Source organism: Molossus molossus, unplaced genomic scaffold, assembly GCF_014108415.1.
Source record: "Molossus molossus isolate mMolMol1 unplaced genomic scaffold, mMolMol1.p scaffold_m16_p_7, whole genome shotgun sequence".
Taxonomy (NCBI): domain Eukaryota; kingdom Metazoa; phylum Chordata; class Mammalia; order Chiroptera; family Molossidae; genus Molossus; species Molossus molossus.
In genome coordinates this window covers 50,884,444-50,899,593 of record NW_023425401.1, presented here as the reverse complement: position 1 = coordinate 50,899,593, position 15,150 = coordinate 50,884,444, and the positions used below count along the sequence as shown (strand labels likewise).

At 35.2% G+C, this 15,150-nt stretch overlaps 1 protein-coding gene across 1 annotated transcript in view; it reads left to right on the top strand.

Moving 5' to 3' along the window:
• The first annotated feature begins 984 nt into the window (after nt 1-984).
• The window catches only part of SEMA3A (semaphorin 3A), a 324,915-nt gene continuing 310,749 nt past the window's right edge, over nt 985-15,150 (top strand). Inside the window, exon 1 of the mRNA XM_036246639.1 lies at nt 985-1,024. The gene's annotated coding sequence lies outside the window, so the exon portion shown is untranslated. The remainder of the gene's footprint in view (nt 1,025-15,150) is intronic.

The window sequence follows — 15,150 nt, the reverse complement described above, 5'->3', positions numbered from 1 at the left end:
TTTGGATCAGATTTGAATTGTCTTTATTTTGTTCTCTAAATTGTTTTTACTATTAATTAAAATATGAAATAGTTTATGATTATGTTACAAAGCATCTATTTTAGTAAAAAACTATTGAAAACATGTTTTTAATTATACATTTGGAAAGATTCAGTTATTTAAAATTTCTATTCACTTTTTATATATGGTATATTTTCTTTACTCATGAAAAAAACAAAAAAGCTTTTGTTATAGTGAAATCCGGTTACTTGCTAGCAGCGCCATGAAATTACTGCATAGCTGGGTTGTCAGTGTGAGCCTTTCATCATCAGTAATGGAAAATGTTAATGACATCATAGCATTATGGACAAATCAACAGAGCATGTTAGACCTTCAACTAATTCTCAAATAAATCAGTTATTCTTTAGCAGAGTCAGAGCTAAATAATGAATTATTTCAAAGTGCCTAATTAGGTATTAAAAATTGTATTTTTTGCCCTGGCCGGTTTGGCTCAGCGGTTAGAGCGTCAGCCTGCGGTCCGGAGAGACCCAGGTTCGGTTCCCGCTAAGGGCGCGTACCTCGGTTGCAGTTTGTCCCCGGCCCTGGTCGGTCGTGTGGGTGGCAGCCACTCGATGTGTCCCTTTCATATCGATGTCTCTCTCTCTCTCTCTCTGTTCCTCTCTCTCCCTCCCACTCTACCTGAACAAAAAAATGGAAAAATGTCCTCGGGTGAGGATAAAAAAAAAAAAAAAAAATTATTTTTTTGGATGAGGAAAAGTGAAATGCTCATCAAATTCAGTATCTGCCTCTCTTAATACCTTTTTCCTTCTTGCACTATATTCTCTTATGCAAGGTATTGAGGTAGTTTGAAGAAATTTCTTTTAATGGAATACCTATTAATTTATTGTTAATTGTTTGATTTATATTGAATTCTAAGAATAAATTTGTTTATTTTTATAGGGTACTTAAAGTGTTCAGCTACTTAAAATAACCAGTTGGACTGAACAAATGTGTCTCAGAAGTTAAGAATTTTCCTTGGAAGAAGGTAAGAGATTTTAAAATACATACGTTTTCATATAAATAAGACTTGGTGGAAATTTTGTTATGCTAGTACATTTCTTTGATATATAATCTAGAAGGTAAATTTAAAAAATTAAGGCGCTTTGTGTTTTTACTTCTATAGCCTTCCATTCTGTGGAATGATTTGGAAAATGGGAGGGCTCCAGCATTTCAAAAAGGAATAGTTTGTCGGCAATCCACACTGCCACTTCGAAATATCAAGATCTTGATTCCTATAATTTTTTTTAGTCTTCATACTTAGTAATTAGACTGGTTTTGCCATGTTTCCCAGGACCCACAGAGCAGAGGTAGTTGGCGTGTGGGCACACTGCCATCCAGAGAGATCCTTTGGCTAGCCTGCCCCTTCTACATTTCCTGTGAACCACATATGGTTACTATCAACTAGAACCCATTCAAAGGCTTGAGTGCCAAGCACACAGGGAGGAGTAAGTTTTTAATGTATTATCCTATCTTAATTTTGACTCAAAACGTAAAATTGAAATATTACCCTTAAAGTAAAATACAGTTAGGAAATGTAAATGCATATGTATTATTTTTAAACCCCCTTTAACTCTAATTGTTCCTCAAGATCTATTTCATGGTAAGTAGGAAGAAAATTAGCAACATTAGGCCTACCATTATACTGCATTACATATATTACTATTAGAAATAATTGCTATTAAGATAAATGAACAAAGGAATTAAAACATATACTTTAATACCCTGGTCGGTGTGGCTCACTTGGTTGAGTGCTGTCCCATTCACCAAGAGGTCATCAGTTCGATTCCTGGTCAGAACACATGCCCAGGTTTGGGCTGAATCCCCAGTAGGGGGCGTGCAGGAGGCAGCCAACTTTCATTGTCTCTTCCTGTCTCTTTCTCTCTCTCTAAAATCAATAAAAATATATTTTAAAAATATATATATATTTTAATATCTATGAGTAGACTATGTATGGGCTGTTAAGAAACAATCAATTAAAATATGTTTTATTTTCTTTTTGGGTCTTTGAGTGGAATAAAATTTTTAATCAATTTTAGTTTGATTTTTATTTCAGTAAAACTAAAGTATTCCCAGTTTTTTATGCCCCTTAGATTTAATTAGATGAGTATTTCTATTTAGTGTGAACAAATACATTTTTATCTGTTTTTATATTTAGCATCAAGAAAATATATTTAATGAAAACTATATTATAATTGTTATATGGAAGCATCATTTACATATGCAAAACATTTATCACATTTGGTGAACATCCACTGATTTGGAATGTGCATTGAAACTGTTAAAGTTAACATCAAGTCAATAAAGATTTTTAATTATTTACAGGGCTATATCTTATATCTTTAGTATTGGTAGAGCAATAAAAACGTCCTAATATGACTTTTGTATTGCCAATTCTCTAATACATACATATACATATATACAAACATATAATGCATATGTATATATATTACTTATCAGGCTAGATTAATTTTTAGCTTTCCACAATACTAATTTCTTGGATGCCATTTTTCATTAGCACATCATGCACACAAATACTACACATTTGCTTTCCTTTTTAGCAAATAAGAACTTTCCAATTTTCCAATTACAATTGCCTTATAAAGAATAAATAAAGGAAGCAATGTTCACAAAGTGAATTTCTTGGGTATTAACTAAAGACTTTCAAATGTATGAAGGCCAAAGTCATACATAGACTTCTTTTCAATGTCATTGCCATCATTGCCTTTCAAAGTGCACTTAAAGAGCATGCCAGTTTTCAAAATTAACTTACAAATACACCAACAGTCCGTTTGAATGTCTTAAATTACTGAACACAATTAACAGGGTATGCTTTTAATTGAAATGGAATAGTGAATAATAGATAACTAATGAATATTTAAAAGTCAGAGAATTTGATTACATCTGTGAAATTTACTTCCACATATTGTATCTAATAGAATTATTAGCAGAATTTAACGTATGCTTTAGGCTTTGAATGATACAAACACAAACTAGGGTAGATAAATACCAGTTTTTAGAAAATGTGATCTGACCTCCCAAATAGAGAGGCTTGATACCTGCTTTACATCAATGTCTATTTCAGCAACAGGGTTACTCTACCCCTTAATTTCTTCCCTTTTTAAGCAAAAGTAGCCTGTTAAAGAATTATGAGCATGTCAAATGTATTATGTCATATTTAATATAAATATTTATTTAAATAGTAGACAAACTCTATTTTGCTTGCCCTGCTAATTTTATTATTTATTGGCTTATTTGCTTATGGAATGTGATTATAGCAAGAAGTAAGACACATTATTTTCCTTCATGAATCTGAGAATAGTTCTTTTGTAATTATTAACTTCTCCCTAGACATGGTTTCACATATGTTTGATTATAAATAAATTCTAGGTTAAATATATATACTAATTCCATACTAGAAAGCCCATGATAAAGACATCAGGAATTCATTTTTTAAAAAAGAAGGCAATTAAAGGAGACTATAATTAAGAAAAGGATGTACTGATTTTGGAGGAAAGGAAGATGAGATAAAATTTCACATTAACTAAAAAGAAATATTGAAAATAGTAGATGAGAAGGAAATAGAAAATACAAATCAGAATGCTAAGAAGATCAAGAGTAGTATATATAATTTGTTATTCGGTTTGAGGTTCATCGTTATGTGACTATTGAATAACTTTGGTCTGTTTTGTAGGTGTCTTAATATTCTAGAATGAGATTACATTCTTGATTCAACTATCTCTGGGTTTCCAAGCTGAATCATTGTGTACACTTGAGAAAATTACCTTACCTTATTTAACATTCTCATTTATACACCGGGGCTAGCAATACCTACTTTTAATTGCTTACAATTTTTACATATTTTATTTTTTTAAATTGAATTTTGAATGAACAATATATTTTCCCGTTTTGAATAATATTCAAACTACTTTTTTATTTCATTTTTCAAAGTGTACTTTTTTGGTGGCTTAAGTTTTATTTTTCTATTCTAGACTATAAGCTTTTTAAGGTGAAAATATTTTCTCTTCTCTATGGCTGCCAGTGTAAGGGACAGACAACATTTATTTAGTGAGTGACTAAAATAAAGAATAAGAATCTTTTTATTTAGATATGTTGCTTGCAATATGAGCTAAAACAGAACCATTTAAGAACATTTAAATTTCTCTAAAGGATGTCAGCATTTAAGAGATAAAGACATTTTTAAAATATAAAAAGTCCTTTTGACTCAATATGTTTATTAATTTAGGTTTTGTTTCAATTTAATTTTCAGTAGGTTCTTTGTGCTTGTAGCCTATTAATATTTTAATCTTCTTTGTAACCACTTCTAAGGTTTTCCAAGGAATTTGAATATCTTTCCTTTATCAGAGAATTCCCCAGATATATTTGAAAGAAGGGGAGAAAGGTAGCTAATTCAGGTGTGCTAAGAAAATTATACTGGGGCTGAGCTTACATTCAGGTTTAGTAACAGGAAACCTTGGTGACTTAGGCAATCAGAAAGCCCTCACCTCATGGCCTTGGCTCAGATATTAGCTCCCACAGGGTCAGAAGGAGAGCTTGGAGATGTGGCTTCGCTCCGCAGAGAATCTGGCAATGTGCCTACCCTCCTCTGAACCCAGTGAGGGTGGGACCCGAATGGTCATGAGTAGGAGGGCGACGTTACCTACCTTTTTGAAAAATCACAATGTCTGCATTTTTACACAAATTCTACCAAAGATTCAGATTGGATTATATATATATTTTTCTGGCCAATAAGTTCTTCTTTCTCAAATAGTTCTTTTATTTTTCTTCTATCTTTTATATCTGAGTTAAATGTCTCTAGGTCCACAAAATTTTAGAGCCAGAGGAATTTAAGAGATCATTTCATTGTTGACATAAGGAAACGAAGGACAATGTAAATTCAACACAAGTTACAGAGACCAAGAACGCAAACCCCAAACTCTAATTCTTGCATTCTTTCATAGATCTTGCTCCCAAGGTACTCCTTTCCCCAAGATACTCCTTTCTTTTATATTATATGTCTTGCTTCCGAAATACTCCTTTATATTTTATATATATGTATGTGTGTGTATATATATATATATATATATATTGCTCCAAAGATACTTCTATCTTATATATTGACTTCAAGTGCAACTTATTTTTGTATAGACAAAATAAAGAGGTGTCACCCTCTTCTTTCACCCCCACCCCCCCCACACACACATGCGCACACAAAGCCTGTCAGTGGGTAAAAATGATTGAGCAAGAAAGATGTGCACTTCCGGTCAGGATGGCGGGTAGGTAAACGCGGTATCGCGTCCTCCTACAACCACGTCAAAGTTACAACTAAACTACAGAAAAACCATCATTCAAAACCACCTGAATCCAGCTGAATGGAAGTCCTACAACTATGGAATTAAAGCAGCAGCCACATCCAGTCTGGTAGGAGGGGCGGAGGCTGACAGGCTGGTCCCACACCCACATGTGGCAGATAAAAATGAGGAGGATACCTCGGCTGGAAAGGTCCTCTCTGAGGACTGAGGGGTCCCCGTCTCATACCAGGTGCCCCGCTCAGGGTTCCAGTGCCAGGAAGAGAATCCCCATAACTTCTGGCTGGAAAAACCAGCAGGAACTGAGGCTCAGGGAGGCTGACGCGGCTGGAGCCCCAGGCAGCTCCTTAAAGGGCCCGCGCACAGACTTATCGGACTCTCTCCCTCTAAGCTTGGAGAGGAGGCAGCTCGAGGGGCACCAGAGACATACAGGGAAGAACTGAGATGTTTGTCACTGGAGCGAGGGCTCTAGAGGGGGCTTTCTCCAGGACAAATGTGCTGTCAGAGGCATTTGTTCCTTTGGTGAACCCTTCCCTGGGTGGCAGACAGCGCCATACCTGGGACTCCAGCAACCTGGCTCACACTGGTAGCCCCGCCCTGGTGATTCCCTGAGGCTCTGCCCCACCCAACTTTCAGGCCCACCCAAGCTATTGCCAGTTGCTTAACCATAGGATTGGCCTGTCTTGGATCCTACTTCAGATTTTCCTAAATTCTTTCAAATAAGCAGCATCTGGTCTCAGATAGCCCCATACCTCTTGTTAAGTAATACACAGAAACCAAACAAGGAGGCAGCCAAATGAGGAAACAAAGAAACAGGTCCCAAATGAAAGAACAGAACAAAACCCTAAGAAAAGAACTAAGTGAAATGGAGATAAGCAACCTAACAGATGCTGAGTTCAAAATACTGCTTATAAGGATGCTCAATGAACTTAGTAAGAACCTCAATGAACTTAGGGAGGGCCTCAAGAGCATAAAAAAGGACCAGTCAGAAATGAGGCATTAACTGAAATAAAGAATGATTTACACCAATTCAATAGTAGAGTACGTAAATCTAAGAAACAAACCACTGATTTGGAATATAAGGAAGCAAAAAACGCCCAATCAGAACATCAAAAAGAAAAAAGAATCCAAAAAAATGAGGATAGTGTAAGGAGCCTCTGGGACAACTTCAAGCGTGCCAACATTCGCATCTTAGGGGTGCCAAAAGGAGAAGAGAGAGAGAACAAGAAATTGAAAACCTATTTGAAACAATAATGGCAGAAAACTTTCCTAACTTGGTGAAGGAAACAGACATACAAGTCCAGGAAGCACAGAGTCCCAAACAAAATGAACCCCAAGAGGCCCACACCAAGACACATCATCATCCAAATGCAAAAGGTTCAAGACAAAGAGAGAATCTTATGAGCAGCAAGAGAAAAGCAGTTAGTTACCTACAAGGGAGTTCCCATAAGGCTGTCAGCTGATTTCTCAAAAGAAACTTTGCAGGCCAGAAGGGAGTAGCAAGAAATATTCAGAGTGATGAAAAGCAAGAACCTACAACCAAGATTACTCTATCCTGCAAAACTGTCATTTAGAATCAATGGCCATGTAAAGAGTTTCCAAGACAAGAAAAAGTTAAAGGAGTTTATCACTACCAAACCGTTATTATATGAAATGATGAAGGGTCTTTTTGAAGAAAAAGATAAAATATATGAACAAACAAGATGGCAATGAATACATATCTATTGACAATGGAATCCACAAACAAAATGAACAGGCAGAACAGAAACATTCTCATAGATACAGAGAACATTTTGTTGGTTGCCATATGGGAGGGGCGTTGGGGGAATGGGTGAAAAAGGTGAAGGGATTAAGAAGTACAAATTCATTGCTAGACTTACAAACCTCAATGGGAAAGGGGTTGGGGGGGTGGGAAGAAATGAACCAAAGAACTTATATGCATAACCAAAGGACACAGACAATAGTGTGGGAAAAGGTGGGAGGTCGGCAGGCATGAGGAAGAGGGGGTTAATGGGGGGAAAATGAAGAACGTCTGTAATACATTCAACAATAAAGATTCAATAAATAAATAAATAAATACTAGAGGACTGAGGGGGAAAAAAAGAAAGAAAGAAAGACTGCAGTAAGAGAAATACTTAGCTACCTCAGGAAACAATCCTGTTCAGGGAATGACATTTTATGGTTTTATGGCTGGCTAAACAGCTGTTGATATTTTCACAAAAGGTAAAGCACTACATAGAACTTTTGTCTTTGTTAAACTCCTTGAGATGTGTACAGTTTCTTTGGGTGAAGCCTCTCTATATATTTCTTTTCCCTTGCTAACTTTACTGAGGATAATTTAAGTAATGTAAATTCTATTTTAAAGTGCTGAATTCTGTGAATTTTGACAGTGGTGTATACTAGGGCACTATCACTATAAGCAAGATACAGAAAATTTACATCACCCCAACAAGATTCTTTATGACCTTTTACTTGCATTACTTTGCATTTTATGTAAATAAAATTATATAACTAATTTATTTATTTATTTTTTTAATCCTCCCCTGAGGACATTTTTCCTTTTTTTGTTTTTTGTTTTGTTCAGGTAGAGTAGGAGGGAGAGAGAGGAATAGAGAGAGAGAGAAACATCGATGTGAAAGGGACACATCGAGTGGCTGCCACCCACACGGCCAACCAGGGCCGGGGACAAACTGCAACCAAGGTACATGCCCTTAGCGGAAACTGAACCCCGGTCTCTCTGGACCACAGGCCGACGCTCTAACCACTGAGCCAAACCGGCCAGGTCTATATAACTAATTTAAATGGAATCATATAACTAAGTGTATTTGCTTACTTAAATGAGCATAATGATTTATTTATACCCTTGTTTTCTCAGCAGTTCATTTCTCCATATTTTCATGTTTTTTTTTGTTTTTTTTTATCCTCACCCGAGGACATTTTTTGACATTTTGTTCAGATAGAGTAGGAGGGAGAGAGAGAGAGAGAAACATTGACGTGAAAGGGACACATCGAGTGGTTGCCACCCACACTACCCAACCAGGGCTGGGGACAAATTGCAACCGAGGTACACGCCCCTAGTGGGAACTGAACCCGGGTCTCTCCAGACCGCAGGCCAATGCTCCAACCGCTGAGCCAAACCGGCCAGGGCTCTTGTTTTTATTTTTAAAAGATTATGATCTCTTTTGAGTATGTAGTTTGAGTTGTGTTAGATTAATTTTTTTTTTTTTAATTGCCAATGTATAGTTGTTCTAGATACAAACCGTAGGCCCTCAGACCAAAGAGTCGAGAGTTCTATTCCAGTCAAGGCCATGTATCTTGGCTGTTGTTCTGTCCCCATTCCTGCTCAGGGTCCTGCAGGAGGCAACCAGGCGATGTATCTCTGTCACATCATTGTCTCTCTCTCTCTCTCCTTCCCTCCCTGTCCACCTAAAGATAAATGAAATATATATATATATATATTCTCAGGTGAGGATTAAAAAATAAAGACATACCTTTCCCAGTTGACTTACCTTAGGAACTTGGTCAAACATCAATGGACTTGTTCTGGACTCTTAATTTTTCTTTTCTTTTTTTTAAATCTTCATCCGAAGATATTTTTTTCCTTTTTTTTTTTTTTTTAGAGAGAGAACTGAAGGGAGGGGAGGATAGGGAGAGAGAGATAGAAGCATCGATGTGAGGGAGACACATCACCTGATTGCCTCCTGCACATTCCTGGACCAGGGCCAGGGAACAAACCCACAACCCAGGTATGTGCTCTTGACCTGTAATTGAACCCATGACCCTTTGGTCCTTGGGGCTGACACTCTAACTACTGAGCCAAACCAGCCGGGGCTAGACTTTTAATTTTTCCATTGGACTATGTGTCTACCCTTTTGCCAGTAACACACTATCTTAATTTTTGTAGATTTACACTTAAAATCAATTAAATCTTACAATAAAAGTGTGTAAGATGACTAAGCTGTGTTTCAAAATTCCTGTGGTACTTCCAGGTTGTTGGTTTTCCCATGTAACTCCTCCCCGACACAACCCTCAAAAAAAAAACCTCCTGAGATGTTTCCCTAGACATCTTATTTTAAATTTATTATGGTCAAGCGTCATACTCTGATACCCATCATTTAAAACCTACTGAGAGTTTGTTTAAGGCCGACATATGTGTTATACAGTGTTCTTTGATCCACTATTTGTGTACAGATTTATTTTTGTCTCGTCTTAATAAAATTTCTTGCTATGATTATGCAATTGTAGTGTTCTTCCTTTAATTCTGTCAATTATGATTTGTTACATTTTGTGATTCTTTTATAGGTTTATACACATTTATGATTAGTATGTTTCCCTGCTGAATTGACACTTTTATGTACTGTTTCTTTTTTATTTTTGCTAATGCTTTTGCTTTGATATCTATTTTAGCTGACATTAAGGTCAATATTACAAGTGTTTTGACTAATATTTTCATTTATTCATTTTCAAGTCATCTGTTTAATGCTGCAGTTGAGCATTTAATGCACTCAAATCTCTGTTCCTTTGTAACATGTATCCCTTCCCATTGAGAATAAAATATCTTGCCTGGCTGGTATGGCTCAGTGGTTGAGCATCGACCCATGCACCAAGAGGTTGCCAGTTTGATTCCCGGTCAGGGCACATGCCAGGTTGTGGCCCTGATCCCTAGTGGGGGCATGTAGGAGGGGGCCAGTCGATGTTCTCTCTCATCTATGTTTCTATCTCTCCCTCCTTCTCCCTTCCTTTCTCTCTAAAATCAATAAAGAAAACAAATTTTTAAAAAAAGAATAAAAAAATATTTAAAAATTTTATTTTACATTTGACGTTTTTAAATGTAGTAATAATATGCTGTTGAGGATATGTCTTATTTGGTTAACATTGCATTAAGCACCAAACAGACTTTTTAATCTGAAAATTCATGTCCTTCATTTATAGAAAATTTTTTTGATAAATATAAGTGAGATATATTAATATATACATGGAATATATATCAAGATTAGATAGATGGGTAGATTAGATAAAATAAATATATATTTCTTTCTTGAGTTTTCTGTCTTTTCATTCCTTTGGTCCCAAAAATATTGTACTTAACTAGTTTCCTTAATCCATTAATTTATTTTACTTTTATTCTTCTATTTCATTTTCTTACTAATTACTTTGCAGCAATTTTTCTTGACTTTGTCTTCTAATCCTTCTATTAAAGTTCTTACTTCAATTATTAGTTATAATTGCTAAGAGCATTTTTTTTGGTTCTCTGTTTCTCTTATAGTCTTATTTATTTGCTTGTTTATTTTTAATATATTAAATATATTTCTTGCCCTGGCCGGTTTGGCTCAGCGGTTGGAGCGTCGGCCTGCGGTACAGAGAGACCCGGGTTCGGTTCCCGCTAAGGGCACATACCTCGGTTGCAGTTTGTCCCCGGCCCTGGTTGGTCGTGCGGGTGGCAGCCACTCGATGTGTCCCTTCACGTCAATGTTTCTCTCTCTCTCTCTTCCTCTCTCTCCCTCCCACTCTATCTGAACAAAAAATGGAAAAATGTCCTCGGGTGAGGATTAAAAAAAATAAAAATAAATATATTTTCTTATTTCTAGGGAATGTTCACTATCATTTTGACATTTTTTCATGTCCTTCATTAGTTTTGTTTTCTCCAAGTTCTTTTAGTTGGTGATTTGGGGTTTTTATTTCTCATTAACGTGATCAGCTTCCCTCACACATCATGTACTTCTGGGCTGTCCATTGGATTTATGAGTGAGATATCAAACCACATTTGGAAGCACTGTATGTATTTGGATTGGGGTGGGAATGTTTAGAGGGTACTTTGTGAATCATTAGACTGCACTTAATATTTACTAGTAAGAAAATTAGTCTTTTCACAGTGGAGCACCAAGTGATGATGTACTCTCTCCAGTGCTATTAGTATCTCCAATAGTTGGCAGAGGGAAAAATCCCTACTGATTGCTGATATTTTGGGAAAAAGAAGGTACAAATGTCAGCCTCCCAATCTTTTCTTCTGGTAAGGTATGCTATCTAGTGCTGAGTGTCTCCCAGTTTCCTTAGGGTGAGTGGGTTTGCTTGTCCTGAGAAATCCTCTAACTCCCTTTTGCAAGTCAAACAAGTTTACATAAATTTGTCATCTCCAACATTCCTTGAAACCCTACATTGTGGTAACCATTTTATCATTCTCTTGGTCTTAGTGAATGAATACATTTCTGTTTGTTCATTTGTTTGTTTCAGTTCTTTCATTATATCTTCGATGGAATTAATGAAGGAAAAAGATGAATTCATATGTGTAATCATGCCGATTTAATTGGAATTCATATTATATTTTTAACAAATAAAGTTATATTGTTTAAGTAGGTTTATTTATTTTAAATATTATTATGGATGATGTTAATGTGTCTCCAAAAGTTTGATAAGCAGAAGACAAATTTCCTGAGTTTTTCAGAAATTGGAATCTAGACCAAATGATTAATCAGTCTTTCTTCCCTGGGGCCATATTTTAAGATTCATTTTATAAATTACTTATACCTTTCCCACAGAGAGAAGAAAACTCACATCTGTTCATTCCAATTCTCGTGAAGAAGTTTTAAATAGAGGTTTGATAGAGGAGGGACTGGAAATTATTGGCTAAAATGATGATTTGAGATTATCTGTAGATTTCATTACTCATGTTATTTCTGTTCTCCTATTACCATAGACAATTGACTATAGTTTTAGTGGAAGTATAGATTGAAATACAGTTACAGCTCATCTGGGTTTCATCAAAACTATATCCCTTTGGGCTACAACTGGGCTTTGAAACAACTTAAGTCAAGAAGTGCTACTATTAGTCATTAGGGATTTGTCTGAGGTCTGAGACAGTTGCTATGGAAACTGTCCCACTCAACTCTTCTTTAGTGAAAGTTAACCAACAACACTTAGAACTGAAAATAACAATAGGTGAAAAAAAGAAGCAGGGTGTTAACAATAGTTGGATTTGTAGACTTTTGTACATAGATCCATGTAGATTAGTTATTTAGAGTGGAATTTTTGGAACAATTTACTTTAATCTACACTAAAAAATGGAGACTTAGACCATGAAGTTTTTTATTACTTTATCCCACTTTATTCTAAATATGTGCTCACAAGTTCTCTTGAGATTTTTTTGTAAATGCAATTTTGTTTTGTTCTAGTGAAGTTTAAAACATTCTTAGACCAAACCATAAAATTATTTTTCAATCAGCAGAGCATTGGAGTTCAAGTAAAATTCATAGCAGTCTGCATTTTAAGCAGTGATTTCCCAAATATGAATTAAAATCTCAGAAAGTGTCAAACAGTATTTAGGAAACCATCTTACTGAATAATTATGACAAAACTGACATAACTTGAAGTGGTATTAAAGCTATAGATACACTGTCGTATTGCCAAACTCCAATTCTTTTGAGGGAGTGGGGAATGAAAATTTGTAGTGAGAATATGTCAAAAAATAAACTTGGAAAATTTTTCACTCAATATCTTATTGCATTTTCTACTCACAATATTAAATTCTTCTTAGAAATTGATAAAAGCTATCAAAAGCAGTATGAGATATTAAAACGAATAAATAAAAGCATGTATAATTATAAAAGATTTTCAGGATATTTGTATTTACTTGTTTATGTCAATAGAAAAATTAATTGAAGTTCTATAATTATTCAAATAACCCCAACTTTCTCAAATGGTCAAGAAGACTCTCTGCACAGAGATTACTTAACTTGCTATATAGACTGTCACTCTACCAGTCCTACTAGATTCAGTTGGTAAAGAAACAGTAAAACCGAATGAATTGAAATGTTCACTTTTTTGTTACTAGATAATATAAAAAAACATATTCATGAATCCATCCAATTTCTAAAGTAATAGATGAGTATGCTGTCCAAATTCGTAATAAAAAAGAGGGCACACAGCCTGACCGGTGTGGCTCAATGGTTGAGCATCGACCATATACCAAGAGGTCACCAGTTTGATTCCTGGTCAGGGCACATGCCCAGTTTGTGGGCTGATCCCCAGTAGGGGACATGCGAGAGGCGGCCAATTGATGTCTCTCATCAATGTTTCCATTTCTCTCTCCCTCTCACTTCCTTTCTCTGTAAAATCAATAAAGAAAAAAAAAAGAGGGTACACATGTTGAGGTGGCCATTCTTAAGAAACTACATAAAATAGCTGTATGGATTGGTCTACCCAAATACATAATTTTAATCTCATCCACTCATCTAGCCAACTCTATATAAACCTGCATGTCTCAACCCAATATTACTTTCACAATAAAAGTTCGCATATTTTGCATTACTTGTCACATGTATAGCTTCTTGTTCAATGCTTCTATAAATTATATTTTCTGTTAAGTTGGATAAAGTGATTCTCTTTATATTAACTATTATATTAACTAGATGTTGCTCAATTAATATAATGATTGCTTGATTAGTTGAGCATACATTTAAAAATATATTATTTTCATGGCATCTTATTGTTTCTATTAAAATGAGAATATTAACTATGAAAGAAACTTTGACTTGTGCATTGGTAGACATGTTTAAGTTATCAAACTTAACCATGATAATAGCTACTATTATCAAAAACTTTGCCAATATTATTCTCAGTGTGTTGGTTGACTTATTTTCAAAATCATAATGAAATTCTTGATTATAACTAAAATTTAAGTGCAACCAAACCATGGTGCAATATGTAGGAAAAAATTATTTAAAACTTTGGCTTGAGTATCTATCAGAGGGCATAATTACAGATGGGTTTGGTTACAGTTGAAATGTTTTTACCAAAGAGTGCAAAGTCAGAGCAGGGAGAGATTTTAGAGGTAATTCTGTGCAATTCTTTTAGGTGTATGAATGAAAGAAATGAGGAGAGAAAGGCAAAATTTGTCCCAAATAAACATAGTCAACAGAAAGCGTAGGTATAAAAATAAATTTTTGTAAGCTATAAAGACACTTTTTCTACTACAAACATGGGGACTCCATTTGCGTTATCTCATGCCTTAAAAGATGTATTCATTTGAAGTTTTCCTCAAGCAAAGATAAATGATAGCAGTCACATTTTGTGAATGAAGAAAATCTTTACTTCCACAACCTGGTGATTTCATGTAAGAATAGTCAACAAAAATAACAAATCTAGTGTCACTTATTTAACAACAAAATAATATTTTCAGCATTTTGGTTAATGTGTATTTTGAATGAAGAGACCATTATCTTAGTCTTAGACCAATTGTTAGTGTAGATGCTGAAGTTGGGTAGAGGCACCTTCTACACTTAATCCTTTTGTATCCCATCTGAGATCATACACATCTGAGATGTGTTAGCTGAAATTCCACACAATCCTCAATTGCCAAGTTTGGATGAAATGAAAATAATACTGAAAGTAAGAAAACGAAGAAAAAATTACATTAAAAAATGTATATGATACAAAGGTCCTATAGAAAGCAATGAAATGATAAAGGCCCCTAGCATTCTGTCCTTAAAGATTTAAATGTAAAGCTCCAGGGAAGAATTGTGAAGGTAGGGAAAAGTGTTTCAAGATTGAGTATCCAAAGTATAATGTCAGACAGAGAAGGACAAATACTGTATGATCTTACTTATATATGTAATCTAGAAAAGCTAAACTCCCAGAATCAGGGTAGAATGGTAGTTACCAGGACTAGGGAATAGGGAAATAGGGATATTTGGTTAACAAGGTCCAAACTTTCAGTTACAAGATGAATAAATTCTGGGGATCTAATGTTCAGCATGCTGACTACACTTAACAACAGTGTATTATATCCTTGAAAGTTGCTAACTGAATA